This window comes from Artibeus jamaicensis, unplaced genomic scaffold (assembly GCF_021234435.1).
Source record: "Artibeus jamaicensis isolate MK-2021 breed Jamaican fruit bat unplaced genomic scaffold, CSHL_Jam_final scaffold_1031, whole genome shotgun sequence".
Lineage (NCBI taxonomy): Eukaryota > Metazoa > Chordata > Mammalia > Chiroptera > Phyllostomidae > Artibeus > Artibeus jamaicensis.
The window spans coordinates 5,316,814-5,339,226 of NW_026522026.1; the positions used below are offsets into that span (position 1 = coordinate 5,316,814).

At 42.5% G+C, this 22,413-nt stretch overlaps 1 protein-coding gene across 5 annotated transcripts in view; it reads left to right on the forward strand.

Moving 5' to 3' along the window:
- Positions 1-22,413, forward strand: part of SHROOM3 (shroom family member 3) — a 281,246-nt gene that overhangs the window by 197,259 nt on the left and 61,574 nt on the right. The window contains exon 1 of one of the 5 annotated variants that reach the window (XM_037147049.2): positions 10,730-10,965. The exons of the other annotated variants lie outside the window; for them this stretch is intronic. The gene's annotated coding sequence lies outside the window, so the exon portion shown is untranslated. Of the gene's footprint in view, positions 1-10,729; positions 10,966-22,413 lie in introns of those variants that run through there. 5 annotated transcript variants of the gene reach the window in all.

The following is a 22,413-nucleotide window of genomic DNA, read 5'->3' on the forward strand; positions in this document are numbered from 1 at the left end:
GCACCCAATAGGATTTAACCCTTTTTGAAAAATATGTAGACATTAAATACCCTATTATCTAAGCCTCAGTAGCAGTTAATCATCAAAGTAAGTCATTTACATTTCAAAAATACCAATTCATTTTTACCCTAGCAAGTTTGCTTGGTTTTATCTCTGGAAGTTAATACTTCTGCAGCATCTTGGGCTGTTCTGAAAGCAGTGTGGGGCAATGTGGATGCTATTTAAATATTTTAAATATTTATATGAAGTAAAGATATCATGCACAGTTTAAGGAAGAAGCCTAGCCAGTAGAATAAGTGCCTTCATGTCATAAATAAAATTAGCTAGATGTCCTTTTTGAAAGGCTTAAAATTCTGATACAATGCAAAAACCAGAAGTGCCAAATCAATGACCACTAAAACAAGAAGTAATTCTGTTTTTATTGACATTGTGCATTGCCATGAAGAAATTATTGGTGTGTTTGATGAATTCTCTTAGCAAGGGAAGCAGCTCTTGGTAATAAATAGGTCGTAGGTTTGCAAGCAGTGGAGTAACATGATACTGCTAGTCATTAAGACATTTCCATAGGTGGATTGTTCATTCAGTCTGTGTGCCCATTTATAAGCCCTGTCCACTTCCAGTCCTACTCTCTCTGATTCACCTACCTCAGTTTGGTTTTAAAACCCTCCACCAACTGCCCTTCAGGCATCCGGGAATTTTCCATCCCAGTTCTACTCTGTCCAGTCTTTCTCCATTTTTATGTTTTATCTCTGTCACTGTCTCAATGGCTTTCTTCCCACCCATTTTCCACTCGGCTTTCAGAGAAGCAGTTTTTGTTAAACTACCAGTTGCAGGTCAGTGACAGGAATTGCACCGAATTCCCTCTCTGTGCTTCCCCTTCCTCGCGCCTCCCGCAAATTCTTATTCATCTTCATCTGTATCTTCAGAAACATGAATATTATTCTAAAAAGAGGAAAAAGCAGTTACTGCTTCCATCAGAACATATTGGATTATGTCCCAAAAAAGATTTCCATCCCTAGTTCTTATACTTCTTGGACACCATTAGGCAAAATACTTCCAATGGTAGAAAATAATGTTCACACTTCCGCTCAGGCACAGGTTAGTTTGAGGATGTTGGCTGGCTCAGCCCTGTCTGCCCTTGCCCATGTCATCCCCCTACTTTCCCTGGGCACATTCTCCCCAGTGACAAGGACATGCCAGTGTTGGAATGCACTCCGGTTGAACCCAGGCTGTTAAGGACCTGTCACTTGTAGAGTTTTGCCTTTCAGGATTTTGGCTGTCAGGACTCATTGTCACCTAGAGCACATGTGTTTTTCAAAGAGCCAAATGACCTTCACATACCAAGCACACTCCACCTTCTTCCAGAAGATTGCTGCCCCTAACAGGAGGTGGCAGCTGTTCATAGTGCACACCAACCCTGTTCTAAGCTTCAGGGCTAAAAAGGAAAAGCACTTTTTCCAGCACAAACAGCTACAATCACTTTTAAGCTGGGGTGGTTTAGCTATTTGAATTTCAGACTGACCTGTACCTTTTGTTCAAGTGACTTTATAAAGTAGATTTCCTTACCTGAAATTTCGCTCAGTGGCCAAAATTTAAATGAATGCTATGAGTTGCAGAATTTACCATAATTCTGACATCATCATTCTCTCCCATACAAAGTTAATCATGATTTTAAGTGGGCCCTAATTAATAAGAGCTAACATTCAATAAGAACTTACTTTACACCAGGTTCCATTTTAAGTGCTTCATTTGAAGTGTTACATCTGAAACTCAGGTTCAATTTTTAGCTCTCGCTTTACAGATGAGTAAGCTATAAGGTTTGTGACCAGCCCAAGGCCACATCATAGGTTCTGTGGCCAGGATGTAAGAACAGCGCTCTCAGAGACTGCACTATTAACTGTGGTGCAGTGCTAGCCCCATGGGAGGGGGATTCCACATTAGGAATTATGATCAAAACCAATGAGTCCCTCCCACTCGATCCATCTTCCACATGCCCTCAGGGTTACTTCTTGAAGGTGTAGATCTGATCGTGATGCTGGTGTAAACTTTTAATGATTTCTCACTGCCTACAAGATTAAACCTAAATCCTAAAGATGGCTCAAAAGGCTCTCTACCATCGTCTGCCTCTCCATCTGCTTCCTTTTCACCTGCCCATCCATTCGCTGGTCATGGTACTGATGGCTCCCCAACCGGCCGGAGATGTCTGGTGCTTCAGGACCTTCAGACTTTCTTCCCTTTTCCCGTCCTCTTAACCTCAGTAAGCTCATGTATGTCCTTCATGACCTCTCTCAAACATCTTCTCTACACCCTTCCCTGACATAAATATCCTCTCTTCTGTTTGGTACCCTTCAGTACTGATGTCCTCTCTTCTGTACTGATATCCTTCCCTATCAGGACATAGAACAAATGTAAAAGTAAAAATAGCTACTATTTTTTAACTACCATGTGTTTGGCAAAGCACTGAGGATTTTTCATGATTGGTGGGCACAAATCTTGAGCCACAAACAAAATTATGAAAGACATGTAACTGTTTCTTTAAAAAAAAATCTGACAATTCCTGTTTTAAGACCTCATTCAGCCAGGAAACAGAAATTTAATACCAGCCAGTTCGGCATCTCTTGCAGCTCCTGAGGTTGCCGCTGAGTTGTAAGGGGTTAGGCAGAGTCCAGGGTTGCATGTGTGTTAATGTGTGTATGTGTTGTGGGGAGGCCAGGTGAAGTTGCACCTCAGGTCTCCATGTCCCATCGCCCCATCTCCCCATGCTGCTGTCTGGTGACTTCTGAGCAGGGACAGTTGTGTCTGCAGGCTCCTCAGATCCATCAGGCATCTGTGACCATTTGGCTTTACCAGATACTTCTGCCTGTTCTGGACCACTCTGGGCTGGGAGGACTGGAGGCAAGCATGAGGCTCTGTCCTGCCTTGATGAACACACAGACGTTTCTTTGACTCCTACTCTGTGCTGGCCTCCCAGTAACTCTGGGCCTGAGCCAGCTCTCCAGACTCTTGCGTGGGGTCAGGGCCCACATACTTTCTGCTCTGAAATCCCTAAGCCTATCTGGAGCTTCTATTTTGCCCCATGTAGGACTCAGAATTGCTCCAGCTTCTAACTCCCCTTCACTTCCCTCCTTTGCCCTCCTTTGTCCTTCTTTCTTAGTCCTAGAAAGCTGTTATGTCTGTTGGGAAGAAAAACGGGCTCTGAATAATTTAGTTTTCTTCCAGATCTTATTTCTTATGCCTAGATTTTTTTATTGTATGAGTTCTGCTGAGTCATCCCTTCCTTGGTCAATGAATGAATGTTACTGCCTGGGAGGAAAAACAGGACTCGAGGACATTCTATGGAGGGAGTAAGAACAGCTACTATCTCACTAGTACTCTTGCCCTGCAGACACACTCAATGAATATCTCATATCATCTTTGCAAAAAACTATGGAAAGTAGTAGTATTCTTATTTTACAGAGGAAAAACTGAGGCATAGTGAGATCAATTAACTTTGCACGCAGGTGGCAAGATCTTGAATCCAGTCCTTACTCTTGACCACCAACCACACTCTCCTTCCCCTATCACTCGGTATAGAAATAATTTCTTTAGATATCCAAGTTTGTGAGTAAAATCATGAGCACCTTGAAGTTAGGGCTAGGTCCTCCTCCATCTTTACATCCCCAAAGCCTAGCAGGTGCCCAGTAGGGGGTATCTGAATTGAAATGGGTTAAGCAAGGAGAAAGAAAAGAAGGAGGAGGAGAAAAAAAGGCCAATGGGAAAATGTTCTTAAGCTATCCTGAAACATCCTGAATGATATGTTTGACAGTATTAGCTAAATCATGTCCAGAACTGAACCCTCTTTACATTATATTGTCAGATTAGTGGAGGCATAGAAATTAGTAACTTGTGTCCAGGAAAGAAAGAAGATGCACCATCATTGGTGAGCCAGCAATTACAAGTGGGGGCCACACACACAGGAAAGTGGCAACCAGACCCACTGACGGTTGTCATTGGCCAACGCAGCCCTCGGTGATTTTTGTTTACTTTCTAGACATTGTCCTCCAAAATGCTGGCAGCTTATTAATCTAACTTCTGGAATTTCATACCTTTCACTTAAATTTTTCTCTGAAAGCTCTTGCTCTTTCACATTATATAAGTCCCTCTGATAACAAGTATCATATTTATTAGATAATATATACATCTAGGTGAAGGGTAAAAGTCTTAGGCTGTGACATGCCTCAGTTACAAAGGAAGGCCTGCTGAATAGATATTCTTTCTTCTTCATAATTGTTTACGTGCAATGCACTTTATTTTTTAAGTTTTCATTATTGGATGTTGTAACGAATACTATCACACGATAAAAGTCAAACAATAAAGGTAACATTTCCCCATCCCGCCTCTTCCAGGTAACTTCTGCTAACAACCCAGCGTATGTTTTTCCTGGTGCTTTTAACATGTGTGTTCAATTACATCTTCACGTTCAATTCTTAAAAAATGTGCTCTCCTGCCGTCCTCTTTGTCTTGTGTCTGCTAGCCACCCTCCCTCACTCTTCCCCTTTTCTCCATCCTTCTTCCTCTCTTTTTCCTCTTTCTTCCCCTTCTCTATTTTCCATTTTCCACCTTTTCCCCTTTCCATATTATTAGCCTTGGAGCACAATGGCTCTCAGGACCCTGAATTCATCCTCGAGATGTTGCAACTTAGTCTAAGTTTTTTTTGGGGGGGAGCTTATTTCTTGGGTTGCTGTGTTTCAAAGCCTCAGCATGAGCAAGTGAGAGGGAAGGGTGGGCAGAACGTAAAATATTCACTTAATCAGAATTAACTTATTTGGTTGAAATAATTCAGAACTCAGGGTGCTTTTGTAATTATTAAAGTCTTTACTGGTAATTCAAAGAGTAAAACACTGTTTTTAAAAGTGCCCAGATGCTATGGAAGTATTTAAAAACAAAAGGTAACCTTATATTTATCCCCCAGATTTTCTCTTCCTGAGGTCTTATTCCCCAGGAATAGTTTAGTATTTCCTTCCAGATGTTTTTTCTGCACTTTTTTAAACAAGATTTTATTTATTTATTTTTTGAGAGAGGAGAAGGGAGGGAGAAAGAAAGGGAGAGAAACATCAGTGTGTGGTTGCCTCTCACATGCCCCTTACTGGGGACCTGGCCTACAACCCAGGCATGTGCCCTGACTAGTAGGTGAACCAGCAACCCTTTGCTTCACAGTCTGGTGCTCAATCCACTGAGCCACACCAGCCAGGGCTTTTCTGGACTTTTATAACACATGTAATAAATATCATAAATCATGTGTATGTGGTTTTTTTCAGTTAACAATGTGGACATCTCTTCAGGTCACTGCAAATGGATCTTCATCTTTCCTTTTAAATGCTGCTTCTCAATGAATTTAACCATTTTCTATGTGAACGTTTAGGTTGCTTCCAGTTTCCAGTACGCATTTCTAATCTTCAGCCAAGACCTTCCTAACAGAATGTGTCAGTCCTTGTCTTCTTAATGACTTGAGGCTGCCGACCTAAGTGACTGTTACTTAGTCATTGACTGTTACTTCATCATTTCATAATGCTGAAAATGGCCATTGTCTCCCACGTTTCCATGAGAACGAAAGCTTGCCAACACCCTCTGAAGCTATCCCTTCGAATTTTCTTCTGCTAGTTTTGTTGTTTTTTGTTTTTCCTTTTTGCTTCTGTTAGTCCTATAAAGTTTTGACACAGGAGGCTACACCTGATCCACTAAGCCATGCACATTGCAATTGAGTGCTGTACTGACGTGTGTTTATAGTGACACCCAGAATGAGTGAATTTCCCAACCTCGTCCTGCTCTCTCTCATCCTCGGGTTCTGACCTCTGTAAGATTCTGGATAACAGCCAGGCAGCCTAAAGGCCATTGCTTGGGACCTTAGTCCTGGGGCTAAAAAGAACAACAGACAACAGAGGTGCTCTTATCAATAAGAGTCAGTTGCGGGCTGCAGAAAATGCCTTAAAGACAGAGGTGAGGAAGGTGTTAGCTCAAAGGACAAGGGGCTCGCTAAGCCATTTACAGGAAAAGACTGTGTCAGAGGATGAGAGACTATATACCACAGGTCCTCAAATAGCATCATTTTGTCATAATGTTGATGACACACTACAGGAACTTAACTCATGTTTATATCAATGAGATTATCATAAAATTGGTTTTGTTATATGTCATTTTGCTTAAAGTCACAGAACCTACTGATGATGTAAAGACAAGACTTAGTGTTACTCCAAGAAAATGAGAAGTGTTTTCTCATTCCTGTTATACTCACCCCTTCACGAAATGAATTATTACTACGGTTTAGCATGGTCTTAAATGTGCTCCTTCCTTTAAATTTTCATTTTATTATATTATTCACTAGGATGCTTATTCACTTGTTTTTTACATTTTGCTGTTATTCATTTAAAAAGTTAAAACATTATTTAAAGTGCATGTTATATTAGAAGTTATAGCCCTGGCTGGTATGGCTCAGTGGATTGAGTGCTGGTCTGCGAACCAAAGGGTCACCAGTTCAATTCCCAATCAGGGCACATGCCTGGGTTGCAGGCCAGGTCTCAGTAGGGGGCATGTGAGAGGCAACCACGCATTGATGTTTCTCTCCCTCTCTTTCTCCCTCTCTCTAAAAATAAATAAACAAAATCCTTTAAAAAAAGAAATTATATAATGTTCACATTAAACTCAAACACCCATTTAAAAAGGAAGTACACTATATGTTTTGCCTAATATTTTCTCTCTAAAGCAACGATCCTTTTTTCAAGTGGATCCCTTCTTGGTTGTGGGTTGTTCATATGGAACGTTAAACAGTCCCTAGACCAGACTGCTGATATGCAACAGATACTAACATTGTTTTTCTAACGTGTCCACATCCAAAAGGAGAGTACAGATGAACCAGGGAATTGATTGTGCAGCTGTGGCAAGAGTTGTTATTTTTATTGTGTTGTTGTTGGTATTGGTATTATCATTTAGCAAAGACCCTCATGTTTCAAAGTTATAATTTTCACATTAAAACTTCAAAATAATAAAAGGAATGTCAAACTGAATTGGTATAAAAATAATGGTAGACTATATTTTTAAAGATTTTATTTATTTTTAGAGAGAGGAGAAAGGTTGGAGAAAGAAAGAGAAAAACACTTATGCACGAGAAGCATCAATCAATCAGCTGCCTCTTGTTCGCCCCCAGCTGGAACACTGACTACCAGCCAGGCATGCGCCCTGACCAGGAATTGAACTGACAAACTTTCGGTTTGCAGGAGGACACCAACCTACTGAGCTACACCAGTCACCACAGTTGTCGACTATTTTTAAGTGAAATTTAGTCTAATAATTATAAGTACAATATCTATTAAAAAACTATACTACCCTAATATTGAAAAGAAGCTAAATTTATGAGAATAAATTCAAAATCTAAATCATTATATGGTTTCTGTATATAGTTTCTTTAAAGATACAACTAATTTAAAGTTTTAGGCTAATTGAAACAAAACAATTCAAAGAATAATTGCTGAATCTGGAATTTTCATGTATATGGAATAATCCTAAATTTCTTCAGCTTTTTGTTTGAAAAATATATTCATTCTTGTGTCTCCTTATTAACTAGCCCTGACAATTGTAGTGGAAAAGTGAGCTTCCAAATATGTGTATAGAATGAATCAGACCATTTTGGTTCTCAATTAGCATAGTCTAATTTGATGTAATTTTAAACATATTTGGGTTATCATATTTACTCAACTGAATTTGGGGTTTGTAGAGTGAAATACTGAGATTGGAGACGTGAACGCGCACGTTCCTGTAGCGGCCGCCTCGGCCGTCCTGCCGCCGCTGCTGTGTTTGACTCATGACCCTTCTCCCATCGCCACCCCGTGGGCCTCCCGCACTTTGCTCTCCCGTGGCTCTGTGCGGGCCGGTGCTGAGGCCCCCCACTCTTTCGGGGACTTAGTCCAGTCTCTTTGGTCTTTTTCTCCCACCACCCACGCCAGTGTCAGAGAAGACTGCCGCGGGGTGGGGTGGGGGGCAAATATGCCTATTTCAAAGTATAAATTTCATGGTGTGTGAATTATCTCAATAAAAGTGTTTTAAAATAATCATGACTTTAAACAAAAGAAAAAGTATCCAAATGGTAGGTTCCAGACTGGTCATGTAAGCTCTTGTCTCTAAGAGCACATCGTGTACATTTTTCCTGTTTGTTACACCCTCATAAAGGGTTTGAGCATGTTTAAAGCTTTACTTCTTGATATCTGTGGCCATTTTTTTTTTAATTTTTTAAAAAAGATTTTATTTACTTATCTTTAGAGAGAGGGTAAGGGAGAGAGAAAGAGAGGGAGAGAAACGTCAATGTGTGGTTGCCCCTCACACGCTCCCTCCCGGGGACCTGGCCCGCAACCCAGGCATGTGTCCTGACTGGGAATCGAACCAGTGACCCTTTGGTTTGTAGGCTGGTGCTCAATCCACTGAGCCACGCCAGCCAGGGCCTATGTCCATTTTTAAAAGATAGATCTTTTTGGATTCTAGTATGAGGCACCATTTCTGAGAGCCGTCTTAATATAGGAACTCAAGGTCGGTGCTGCCTGACAGAGGCTGTCTTCATATTTGGCTTGGAGTTTATTCATACATATGTTTGCTATGTGTAACTATCTCATGGCCATTTTCCAGTTATGCTTTGTGAGGAGAGTGGACCATTTTGCAGGAGGAGGACTGAGGCACCAGATGAGGGAACGTCCCCCTGTCTCATGGAGAGAGATGTTAGCATAATTTTGTATTGCTGTGGAGATTTCTTCATTTCCCGTCTCACCTTTGATCCCATGAGAAAGGTTGTTTTCCTTTCATCTACAAAAGTCTGATGATGCTTCTAAATTACAGATAAAGTAAAAAGTAATTTTCAGAATCTGTGGTGCAATGCAAGCCCCGTGATAGACTTCACTGGCACAATACAGGCTGCGTGGGAGGTTAGATCTGAACCCCAAGTGTGTTTTTAATAACTGATCTAAAGTGATGTTCCACACAGGAGTAGAGGGACCTGTTCCACCCCTATGAGATTTCACCTGCCCCTGAGCACTTAGAAAACAAGATAAAGGAGCAGCAGGATAGAGGCCTTACCTGCTGTGCTTCCAGAGCTCCTGCCTGTGTCCTCAAGCTAGTGCTTATTTCCTCAACAATCGTGTAAGGGAGTGAGTGCAATGTGCCTTTAGACTGTTAGGGCTGACCACTTCATTAAAGTTTCAGTGCTGAACATCACCTTGATCCTCAGCATAGTCTAATTTGATGTGATTTTAAACATATGTGGGTTATCATATTTACTCAACTGAATTTTGGGTTGGTAGAGTGAAATACTGAGAGATTGGAGCCATGAACGCAATCTCTCAAAACCAGGTTCCCTGTAGGACACAGGACAATCAACATTAGCCTCCCTGTGTGCCAGGACCCCGCTGACTGTGTCACAGGTGTGTGTATGTGTTCCGACACCCTTGTGATACCATTGAAAAGAAAATGTAATTTTAGCAGGGGTAATACTGTACAGGGTGGGGGAGGGCCTGCGCATGAAGATATCGGTAAAGAGATTTGTTTAGTTGTTGTCGTTGCATTTGGCCAGGTTATAACAAGGAGCACAGCCAAGTAAAGACAAGTGGTAGCAACTGTAGGAGAACTACGTTTTCTAATTCCTACCTATTTAGGCATTCTCTTCTTTTGTGTCAATTTGTACATGTATTGCCTTAAAAATAGAACCTGATACTTACCTGGCACGGGAGATACCATGATCAAAGACAGAACCTGAGATTTTTTAAAACAGGGATTCTGCATGAGTAAGACAAAATAAGGCCACTTACAAATTGTTTGTCTTCTTAATGTCTGGGACTGACATGTGAAAGCAATTAAGAATGGTACTGAAGGGAGAGGCGGGTCCTAACTTCAGGCTGGAAGAGCCTTTGAAGAAAGATGAATCTGAAAACAGCACCCTACCTTCCTTAAGAGTAACTGGCACCCTGACCATACATAAATGCAAAACAAATGTAAATGTGTCTGAGACCCAAAAGTTTCCGAGGCTGAATCCAGTATCTTCCAGAAGGTCACAATCCTAACCACTGAAACAATCACCTATCTCTCATTAGAGGTGGTGCTCATGGAAACAAACAAAAGGGGATGGGAGGAAGGTTTCGCCAGCTTTAGGGGAAACCCGCCAGGTTTGCCAGGTTTAGCAATAACCTGAGTCTCTCCTGTTGACTTCTACTGGAAAGAGGACGTCAAGGGAAAAGGATGGTTATTTTCCTTGTAATGTGAGCTTTTTTTTTTTTGGAAGCTGTGAACTTTTTACCTTGCTTCATTCATGCTTCATTTGATCAATTACTAACCGTATACCCCCGGAAAAACGAGCGCGCGCTTCTTAAAGTTGATATTTTACTTTTGGAGTCTTTATTTCAAAATGGGGGGCGGGGGAAGAGTTAGGCACCTTTAGGACCGTGAACTGCTGAAGGAGAGACACAGGGTGCACTTTGGTGCCCTCATTACCAAGAGGACCCGAGTGGAGCCCGACTCCTGCAGTCCGGAATCCGCTTTCAAACCTCAGTGAGCTTGCTCTGCCATTGACATGCAAATCTCGTCCTGAGCGCCCGGGCCAATCCCGGAGGCTTCCTGTGGGATTACCTGGTGGCGGCACCGTGCGAGCCCGGCCCCTCCGGAGCGGCGCGGCCCCCACGGCGGGGAGGCGTGGTCCTGGGCGCCCCAGCGCCCTCCCGGTCCCGGCGCCCGGATTCGGGCCCCTGGAGCTGCGCGGCCTCAGTCCGCCGCGCCGCAGCCGCCGTAGCCCGGGCGCGGAGGCGCCGGCGCGCCCGAGCCTCCCATTGTTGAGCTCCGCCGAACCCCGCCGCCGAAGACCCGCGCTGCTGCCTCCGAGCGCCAGAGAGGTTTGAACTTGGCGTCTGCCCGGAGTCTCGCGCGCGGCCCTGGGGGGTGGGAAGCCTGTGTCCGCCGACGGTGAGTGCGGGGCTCGGGTCTGCTTCCCCTGGCCGGCGGCGGGCGCGGTCGGGGCACACTGCTGCCCCTGAAGGAGGGTGAGAGGGTGCCCGGCTACCTACTTTCTAAAGGGTGTCTATTTCGCTCCCTGCGGCGACTGGACACCGGGTCTGTGGGGGTGAGTCCCAGGGTCGGCTAGCACCGCGCCGGCCTGATGCGGGGGCGGGGGGGGGGAGGGTAGGTGGCGCGCTCCGAGGGTCTCCTGACACTCCTGGGTCTTGTTTTTCTTTTTTCTTGGATTGGCAGAAACAGCCACTCCAAGAAGAAAATAATTGTAGATCATTGACAGCATGGAAACTTTTCAGAAGAAATGACCTGTAAAATATTTTAATTTTGATAAATTGCTTCTTACGAGAGCTCCTACTGAGTTTAGAAGGGCTTGACTTTCTTCATTTGACTGGATTCGTTTCTGTAGGAAAGGTCCCAAATGGAGTTTGAAAGGCGCGCCGGCGCGCCTGCCCGTCGCCCCCCCACCCCTCCGCACTTGTTCCAGATCTTAAGGCAAATGTTTAAAAGGTGTGTTCCACGGTCATGTAGGGACAATGAAATCACGAAACTGAACGTGTATCTGACACATGCTCTACTCTGAGTTGGCCAGAAGGATAAGAGTGCTTTGCTGAAGGATGGGGGGTAGCTTATAAAATTTCAGGACATCAAGCATCCTGTGGGGGTGGGCTGGGGTGTGTCTGTCTCTTTCCCTCAAGTATTTTAGCATTACTGGGTGTTTGTGTTCGTTCGTTCGTTCGTTTTTGAATCGTAGTGTTGTGGTGGTGCACTTCTGTGCACCCAGGCTTTTGGACTGGGAGCAAAAGATCGCCCAAAGGCACATAATCTCCATGGAGAGATTGCTGTGAGATGTCAGAGTACTGCAGGAAATCTTAGCACAGAGGCTTCTAAAGATAGGTATGTGGTTTTTTTTGTATTGCTAATTGTTAATATTGAAAGGCTAGTTCAATGATCATTTCCAATTAAAAGCATGGTCAGGTATATGGCTAAATCTTCCCCCAAATAATTTCACCAGATGTTGTTTCGCATTTAACTAATTCTGATTGTTATTTTTGTTTTCTAAAATAACTTTTTTTCTGATTATAAAACTGTTACACGACCATTGTGGAAAAGGTGTGAAATACAGGAGTGAGAAAAAAGTGAAGTTACCCTTAACGACGATGTTTATGAGCTGTTTGCTGAGGCCCAGTTTTTTGTAGAAGCCTCGTCATTTGAAAACTTTGAGCTATGGATATTTTTAAAAATTGCTAACAACCCTATTAGGCACTAAAACTAGTGATTGGCAAGGAAATAAACTGGTACTTTAAAAAATGTTATAACCTACAATAACTTAATTCACATGGTTTCACGGAAGAGAATTTATTGTGGCAATGTCTCTTGAATCAGCTTCCCACATCTGTTTCTGACAAATGGTTTCTGTTTGCATAGGCTGTTTGGTAAACACGTCTCTCCACCATTTAAGGCAAAGGGCCCAAGCACATACCCCTTTCCAGTGCTTGTAGCTAGGCTCATAGAGTTAATATTTTTATTGGTTTCTACATCAGAACTTCCTCACCGTATGCTTGATAAAACCCTGGAGAAGGTTACCAAGGGATGTTGTAGAGAATCTACTTCCCTGGAGATGTTAAGAATAGGATAAACATCCATCTGCCTAGGATGGCTTCAGTGCAATACTGCCTGGGTCTAGGAAGACTTGGTCACCTCTCAGAGCCGAAACTGAGGAATTCTAAATTTATTTCAGTCCTCAGTAACTTGGGGCAAGGGAAAATAATGATTGCCCCAAAGCACCTGAGTCTAGTATGAGACAAAGCTCTGCTTTGATAACATTCTTTCTTTGGTAAAAAAAAGATTTAAAATTACCTCTAGGACAGTGTAAATTCTGCGATTTAAAGTAAGTTAATGAAAAGATTAATGGGAATTAAAGGCTCTGCCTGAAAGGCAGGAAGGGGTGTATTGAGATTAACCCCTGAGATGAAGATGGTATCCCTGAGACCTCTCTCCACTTTGGACCCAATATTCTTTTCATTATGCTATCTTATGTGTTAAACCCGGTTATATTTTTACATTAACATTTTACTTTCTCCTCAAAATGTATTCTTGACCTTTCATTTTCAATGTAGAAACCATGTGGCACATCCGCCAAACCCAAGTACGTCTGTAACTTGTGTTGCAGGCCACCTGCCTGGGCTCCAGCGGTGCTGCTGTTTTGCTTGCTTCTTTTAGAAGGTCAGGATTTCATGGGTTGCTGCTTCCTCCACCCTCCTGGTTGACAGAAGGATCCTGTAATTCTAACCACTGTGTGACCTCAATTGCAGTGACACCTTCCTCCCTTTCCATGGTGTCACTTGATCAGGAGCAGCCACCCCTCTTTCTTCCTGCAGGATCACTGGGAGGGGTTCACTTTCTAGGAAAGGTCATGTCAAAAAGAAAATGAGGAAGTCAGGAGTCTCCTGGCTGGACAGTTTTTCACTTGCTTGAATGAATGAGCAGCACCTCCGCTTCACAGCCTCCAGTTTGTCTTATTTTTCCACACATGTCAAGAATGTTTTCCTCTGCTATAGTAACGCTATAGAAGGGAGAGGAATACAGTATTAACAATGGTCATTCATTTGTGCAGCAAACATTTACTGTGTGGGAGGCAGCCCAGGAATTGGAAACAGGTTCTTTGCCCTCAGGGAACTTGTCATATAAGAGAAGAAATCACCCGTTAATATATTGGGGCATTTCTGAGGGAGTTAAAAATCTAGTACAGAGTTAAGAACTTAGGTTTGTTGTAGTTAAATATACACCAACCCTAGACCCAATAGCTATTCATTTAAGGTAGATGAAAACAAATGTCCACAAAGTGACTTGTAAAAAATGTTTATAACAACTTTATTCATAACTGTGTACAACTGGACCCAACCCTAAGTTCATCAGCAGGAGAATAGATAAACTGTGGTATATCCATACAATGGAATACTACTCAGTAATCAAAAGGAATGAGCTCCTGATACATACAACCACCTGGGGGGCTCTCATGTTAAACTGAAAGAAGCTGGGCATAAAAGAATACAGAAGCAATTCTGGTTATGAAGGACTAGAATGGGCAAAAATATGATAGCAGAAGTTACTGCTTGCCTCTGGGTGTGGGGGGATTGACTGAAAAGATGTAAGCAGAGATTTTCTGGAGCAATGAAAATGTTCTGTGTCTTTTTTTCAGTGATAATTACATGGTTGTCCACAATTATCAAAATCCATTGAGCCAAACACTTAAGACCTATGCATTTTATTGTATGCAAATCATTGGTTCAATTAGAACAACAGCTTAGGTTCTAGAGATAGACAAGGGTACGAATACCATCTCTTACTCTAGGCGTATATTACCTTGGGCAAGTTATTAAATGCTACTGAGCCTGAAAGCATTGCACAATAATAAAATATCTCCTTCATGGAGTTATTGTGTGGATTAAGTTATTATAGATGATAAAAGTGTTCAGCTTCGTCAGAGAAGTCAGTAAACGTCAGCTAATAATTCCTTGCACTATGATAAGTTTAACATGTGGTTATGGTATTAGTACAAAATTAATTGCATTTTTTAAAAGATTTTATTTTTACAGGGGAAGGGAAGGAGAGAGGGAGAGAAATATCAGTGTATGGTTGCCTCTCGTGTGTGTCCCCTGCTGGGAACTGGCCTGCAACCCAGGCATGTACCCTGATTGGTAATTGAACCACAGTCCTCTGGTTTGCAGACCCATGCTCAGTCTGCTGAGCTACACCAGCCAGGGCTTAATTGCATTTTTTATGAAATCCATCTTATTTAATATTATCAAGAATCTTATATTAACCAATATCCTTAGCATTATATGTATCTTCTTTTTAATGGGTCATTTTTTGAGGTTGCAGGGAATTTAAGTAAGTTCTAGCCTACCTGATCAAAATACCACTGGGGTTTTGCTTTGCCAGCACAAGTAAACCCCAAAGTGGAAATACCCACTCGGCAAACCCCTCTGCTTTTGACAACTGATGTAGTGATACTATTCGAAGCTGAACTCCCAGCCTAGACTCACAGCATCCTCTGGGAATGTAGGTAAAAGGGTTATGTATTATATCCTGTTTCCAAAGGCATAGTTGAAAAACAAGTCTTGATCTCTGTATCAAATTAATATTTTGACTTTTTAAAGGGGCAAATTATATCACTTGAATTTTCAGCAAAATACCTTGGACAGAGTGGTAAATAAAATACAGGAGTTTACTTAATCTGTTAAGCTTCAATTATTTTTAAGTTCAACAAAGTGTTTGGCAAAAGACCTTTTATATACTTTGCCAGCTCCAGCAGTCATTTTACTGTTGGGTTGAAGTAATTCATTCAGTAAATATCACCATTTACTGAGAACTTTGTATTAGCCTCTGAAATTCAATAATGAATAATAGGATATTTTACACTCAAGAGTCCATAGACACCCTGACTGAGTATAAATGCATATCTAGTTTTCTTGGAATATTTGCCAGAGTGGAGGGCTCTGTCTTAGGCTAGTCTTTCTCTTTTTCTTTTTTTCCTTTTTAAAGACTATTTATGCTAGAGTTTTAAATCCTGGTTCTTTTTCACTGGTATTATTTTCTTAAACCAGTGAAGAAAACGATTTCTTTCATAGTTTCTTGCTGATGTTTTCTCTTGTTATTTATCACTAAAAATAACAATGACTACAAAAATGATCTTATATATGAAGACAATTTAGCGTAACGTACAGATCTTAGAATAAGGAGCCAGGATGACTGAGGCGAGAGTCTGAATTCCTCTGCTAGTAATGTAGGTCAAATTCTTAAATTCTTTAAGCCTGAGTTTCCTCATATGCAAAAAAGGTGATGATAATACCTTAAAAGAGGTATTAATACTTATCAGATTAAGTTTGTTATAAGGATTAAATGACCAAATACACGTAAAAATAAGTAGCTTAGCACCGGGTGGATGTTAATTTCTAATATTTATTATTTGCTAAGTGTGGAGAACTGTCTGAAACTCTTGTATCTTCCTCACCCCCTGCGAGGTTGGCACTGTTATTATCTCCTTTTAAGGGTGAGGAAACTGACACAGACAGGTCAGGCACGGAGGTGTGAAGATCGTAACCTACCAAGATCTTGTCTCTGAACTCATGAGGTTCATAATAGATGTCAGTTACTTTTCCCTTTTAGGTAAAATTATTTATTATTTCATTACTGTAAGGAGAAAGGAACATCCATTAAGCGCCTTCCCCTCCTTTATGGGCTGCCTGCAAGTGAGCAGAGGTGGTGGAGGAACTGATCGACTCCTGAGTGTGTTCGTAAATGGTTGTGGGTCTACTTACTACCATATTGCTGGGTGGGAGGGGTAGTGGAGGCAGAGAAGGGGATTGCAGGAGAGGTGTTAATGAACTTGTCACATTCTTTCCCCAGCCCTCAAAAGTCTGCCAGTTAGTGGCTTTCTCTGACATTGCCCTTTACCCTCTAACCCAGGGACTCCAATTAAAAAGTCAATTTGTGAACAAAAAAATGTGGAGAACTAGGCCACCTGTTAGGATTTGGCCGAGACTTGGCGAAGCCCATTTAGGGATTGACATAGATGTGATGTTATCTTGGTGTCCACAAGGAAGCCAAGGAATATGTGAGAAATGTGTTCTGGAGCCTTGTCATAGAGGCAGCGTAAGCTATTGACCCAGAATAGTTTGTACTCCCTATTTATGTTGGCATTTCCTCAACCCCCAGATCCTGGAGAATGCTGGGCTAGAAAAACATTAAGTAAAAAACAAATCCCAGGTGGTAGAGAAAACTCTATTGATTTGATGAAGACATAAGTCACATTGGCCAATTTATTAAAATAATGTGTAGGAGTCCAGAGGGAAAATGTAGTTAAACAAATATACAGATGTGAGTTTCCTATTTAGGTCTGAGCCTTTTTACTTAATCCCAGTAAGACTCTCTTTATTTAAATTCTGGATACCCAAGCCTCTCCTTTGCAATGCGGCTGTGGCTAGACAGCCAGAATCTCAGGACGCTTCCTCAACCACCCAAGTGGTGCCAGGTCTATTTACAGACACATCAGAGACCCCCTTCCCCCCCACCCCCTGCAAGGCAATGGAGGTGCCGCTGGAGGCAATGGGCTGAATGAAGCCAGGCCCCCCTTTGCAAAATGCTCTTGCAGCCCCGTATTAGAAGGAATGTTACTGTGTGTATTTGAACTTCTGTCCATCCAAGTGAGCCCCATTATCTCAGGGCAAAATTAACCAGCAGACAAAATTCTTATAGGACTCTGCTCTCTGAAGGGGAGAGAAGAAACCTGGAGGGAAAACCTACCAGGATCTTAGCTGTGGTCGTCCCCGAACTCTTGAGGCTGCTTCGCTGTGTGCAAGTTCCACTAGTCTCTTACTCTGACTCACAAGTGATGTGCATGGCTAAAGTCAGGAGAATTGCAGGACTGTCCCTTGAAGTCCTTCTCTGCCTCTTCACCATCGCCTCCAGCCTCTTTCCCTCAACTTAAAGCCCTTTGTGAGGGTTCCCATGGTTACCTCTTTACCACCAGCAGCTGGAATGCCGTAGTGAGAGGAGGCTGCCTCCCCTACTGAGCCGGGGCTGGAGGCCACTGATCTGCAGCTGGATCTGCAGCTGGATTCGTGACATGAGGTCACAGTCCACCACCTTCTCTTTCTCATGGGTTCTGTACCTTTCCCAGGCCTGGTGTGTTGAGGCTGCAGTGGGAGGGGAGACGAGGGATGATGTACAACTCGGTATTTCCTGCCTACGCTGGCCTGGCCTGGCCTGGCCTGGCTGTCCTAGCGCCTGCCACATTCCTGCCTGGTGCCCGCCCCTTCTGTGTGTTAGTGTTGGGTGCAGGAGGAAGCCCAATAGATAAAACTTCTCTACTTGCCTTCCCCTCGGCTCTTGTTCCCAATACCATGTGTTTATGGGTTAGTGGACATTAACAAGCAAAGGCTGCAGCCTGGAAGGAGTTTGGTGTCAGGGGCAGGTTTTCATCCCAGCCTGGAAGACCAGGCAGGTCCTGGGAGCTGGGCAATTGCATGGGGACTTGAAGCTGAAGATGTGAACACAACTAGCTAAGAGTTTGTCTTGAAGCTGTCTCCTGCAATACTGTTTGGAGGCTTAAATTCCTTCTCATCTGCAGTTCAATTGGCCCCAGAGTTAACACAGGAATTCTAACTACAGATGGAAATTAAGCAGTCCTGGTAGTGAGGGTAAGAAGTAGTTACCAATGGAAACCACCAAAAATCATCACTCCTGAGCAAGAAAATACTAAAGAATTATGTTCTTCCTGAGATAAGGCAACAAGCTGTTTTCTAAATATCTTTTAGCCCTACAAATGTGTCCCTAAGGCCTTGGGTGATGTGACTGTTGGAGACGGGGTTAAATGCATTTGGAACCTTATAATGGTGTCAGGTCCTGGCTTTTCCACTTTCTTGTGAGCTTGAGCAACTTATTTAAATTGCCTGGGCCTCAGTTTCCATTTCTGTGAAAGGGAGACAGTACTGCATGGGCTTGTTACAAGGATTAAATTTGGTAGGTGAAAATGCTTTGTACATTGTAAAGACCGACAAATTTGTAGTAATTTTAAATGGTGTTTTGAGAACGCCATGTTCAGACATAGATTTTGTCAGTCCCACTTTGGTATTATATGTGGCCGAAAGTCCAGAATTCTCCTGGAAGGATAAAGTTGTGTTGGGGTGAGTAGGGACATACAGGATTAAAAAAACAAACAAAATAAACCCCTCTAGACTATATTACACTAATCCTGAAGTAACAAAGGAAAGGAAAAGTGATGTGGATAAGTGAAAATTTAGTCCATGGAACCATAATTACAAGTACCATGAAAAGTATTTTGTAACCTTAAACAATTACTTTTCCACCAATGGGCTGCATTTTGGTACCTTGCTCTCCATTTAAACTGCTTCCAAAGAATAAAGCAAAGCTGGAGGAAAGCTTGGGAGACAGAAAGAGTCCTGCTTTGGGTCATAGCAAAGGTTGGAAACATTTAGGTATGAGATTCGGAGGCATTTAAATAGCATGGACTATCTATTATCCACCCTAAAAAGCAGAACGAATCTTTCATATTGTGGACACAAATGCAGTTGGCACGAGCTGTTTAAAAAAATGCGTGTGAGCTTCCTTCTAAAACCCAATAATCCTCTTGGGCAAAGTAAGGATTAGGCCTCCCTCACAACAAGGGGAGGGGGTGACTTCATTTTTGCTAAGATTCCTTAGCTGATGCCAGATTTAGCAAGAGACCTATTTTCTTCCAATGAATGACAGTCTCCATTTACATTTTTAATGTCCACCCCTCTTCTCTAGACAGGTCTAGGACAGGAGCAACTTATTTGCAAGTAGATGGGAGAGAGAGACACTGGCTCCCACAGACCACACTGTGCACTCCCACCTCCACTGACTCTCCCAGAACTTGACTACCAATAGCCTACTGTTGCCTAGAAACCTTACCAATAACAATCGATTAACATATTTTTATGTTATATTTATTATATTCTGTATTCTTATAATAAAGTAAGCTAGAGGAAAGAAAATGTAATTAAGATAATTATAAGAAAGAGAAAAAACATTTATTGAAAAAATAGACATGTAAGTACAATTCGAACCTGTGTTGTTCAAGGGTCAACTTTATTGAACGGTTGTTAGGAGCACAGGCTTTGTCACCAGCCAGATCTGGAGTCAAATTCTTGTTCCACTAGAGTTGGAACAATTACCTCTGCTTCTGAGTCTCGGCTTCTTCATTTGTAAAGTAGGGGTGTAATAGCATAAAAGTACCTACCTTAGAGATTGGTTGTAAAGATCACAATAAACTGTGGAGGTAAGAATTTAACCCCTGACTCAGAGCACTCCGTAAGGTAATTACAACTTCTGGGCCTGCTGCTTTGATGCCTGCTGCCTGTGAGGCACATGCTTGAAGGAAAATGAATGCCTGGTGGTACCTCAGGACTCATTGGCTTCAGAACTCATCAAACTTGGTATTCATCACATTTTGATAGGAAAAAATGTTTCAGCACTTGGCGCTTGCTTGCCACTCATCACACTTGCTAGAACTTGTATGAGTCCTGACGCTGCCCCGCAACAGAAAATGCTTCATTGATTGTGGCTTGCTTGCTACTCACCAGAACAAATGAATGGTGAATACTGAGGTACCACTGTATATACAATGTAAGAAAGTTGATGGAAAGGAGAGGGAGGTGTGCTGAGTGGACTACTCTTGTCTCATATACTTTATCTCCCTAGCATTTATCAGGATTTGTAATTTTATATTTGTACTGTGGTTTTGCATGTGCTCCCCATTAATTTGTAATTAGATGGAGGGATTGTGTCTATTTTGCCAGTATTACAAGCCCAATATCTAATCCATTGAATGGTCCATGGTTGACCATTAATAATCGTGGATTGAGTGAGTGGATGGTTGGGCTGGGTATAGAAGTGGGCATTGAGTTCGAGCGTGAAACATGTCCTGTATCATTCCAGCAGTGTGACCAGTGTTAAGAAGTTGTGAATCAAGAACAGGAAAGCAGTCTGGGTTGCAGGGATAAGGTTGGGGAGCCCTTCAAAAGCTAGCCTCATCATTTCTCTAGATCTAGGGGTGACCGAAAGTTGGGTTTGGGACAGAGAGGGGTCCCGTCTGAATTTCAGTAACTCCTCTTTCTTTGGAATAAGCTTTCCCTTTAAAGAAGCTTTTAGTATTAAATGTTTGCTACCTGTATCAGTGGACCTTCAAGATTATAGAATCCAAAGGCAGTATAATAGAGTATGGAAGTGAAAATTAGGGACCCTGGTCTCACGTGCCAGCTATGTAACCTATACTTCCTGACCTTGAACAAGTAACTGACCCTCTGTGAGGCTGTCTACATCTGCTAACAGGGAATAAATAATACCTGTTCCACTTGCCCTTTAGGATTATTATGAGGGCCAAATGCAACGATGGACAAAAAGTGCTTTCAAAGGTGTGATAGTAAAGTAAGGAACTGCAGTGGTTCACGGCAGAGGTTTGTATGGTTCTTCGGGAACACTAGAGAGAGTGAGTAGGTGAGGGAAGAAAGGCAGAGCCTGAGTTTTCTCAGGAAGCCTTTGTGTCCCTCTACTGATGCCAATTCCCCCCAAATCCTGCTTCCTTTCCAGTGAGTATGTTCAGTGGTTGCAGAAGCTTCCAGAGTAAATCCTGCCACAGTGTGAAGCCTTTTCACTGCCCCCGTTGGCCCCCAGGATAGGTGCCTCTACTTCCACTTCCCACCCAGATTTTCCTTTAAAAATATGAAGAAATTAGACTCTTCTAGTCATTCTAGTTAGGAAAAATAGGGCTAATTTACTTTTTCTGATGATCAAAACAGTAAGTATTAATTGTAAACAATTTGGAAGATGTAAAAAAAGAGAAGAAAAGTATCATCCATAATCTTACTACCCAGTAGTAACATTTTGGTATATTTGCTGGTCTTCTGTTTTCATGTATACCTTTTGTCCCATACGAGTAGCAAAAGGGTGATGTGGAAGAAATGACAGGCATGCATGGCTTGGCATGTGGCTGGTGGCTAAGAAGAAAGTATCCTGTTCTCCTCGGAGGCATTTAATGAGGGAGAAGTGGAACAGGGCGGCCTTTGGCCATATGTTTTAACTTGTTTCCATTTTACTTTATCTGTAAAATGAGGATCATCACTGTCTCAGATGATAAGAAAATCAACTGAATACCTTGTAAAGCACAGTATCTGGTACATACCGAGTAGCTAATAAATGTAAGTTTCTATTCTATTGGTAAGAAGTTACCATTTACTGCCAGGCACTGTTCTGAGTGCTCCACACATATCAATTCATTTAAGCCTCACAACTACCCTTTGATGCAGGTGCTGTTGTCCTGTCTTATAGAAAAAGAAACTGAGGCACCAGAGGTTAAGCGACATGCCCAAGGCCAAACACCTACGAGGTGAGAGAGCCTGAATAGGAGCCTGCCACTGATTAGAGTTGATTTAAAGCCAGGCTCCAGGTGTGCTAGAGTTATCACTTTAACTACAAGCCCTTGCCTGAGGGCCCTTGGTTTTCTGTGCATTCGCCTGGGGCTCACTGATACAGACTCAGTGGGTGGAGGGACTGAAGTCAAAAGTATATATAAAGCAGATTAATGAGAGATGTGACTTTTTACCCTGGCCACATGGCTCAGTTGGTTGGAGCATCATCCTGTACATCAAAAGATAGTGGGTTCGATTGCTGGTCAGGGCACGTACCTAGGTTGTGGGTTCAGTCCCTGGTCTGAGTACATAGAGGAGGCAACTCTCTCTCTCTCTCTCTCTTCCTCTATCTGCCCCCACCGCCCTCACCCTTCCCTCTCTTAAAATCAATACGCATATTCTTGGGTGAGCATAAAAAACAAGGATTTGGCTTTTGCTCTACCCACCC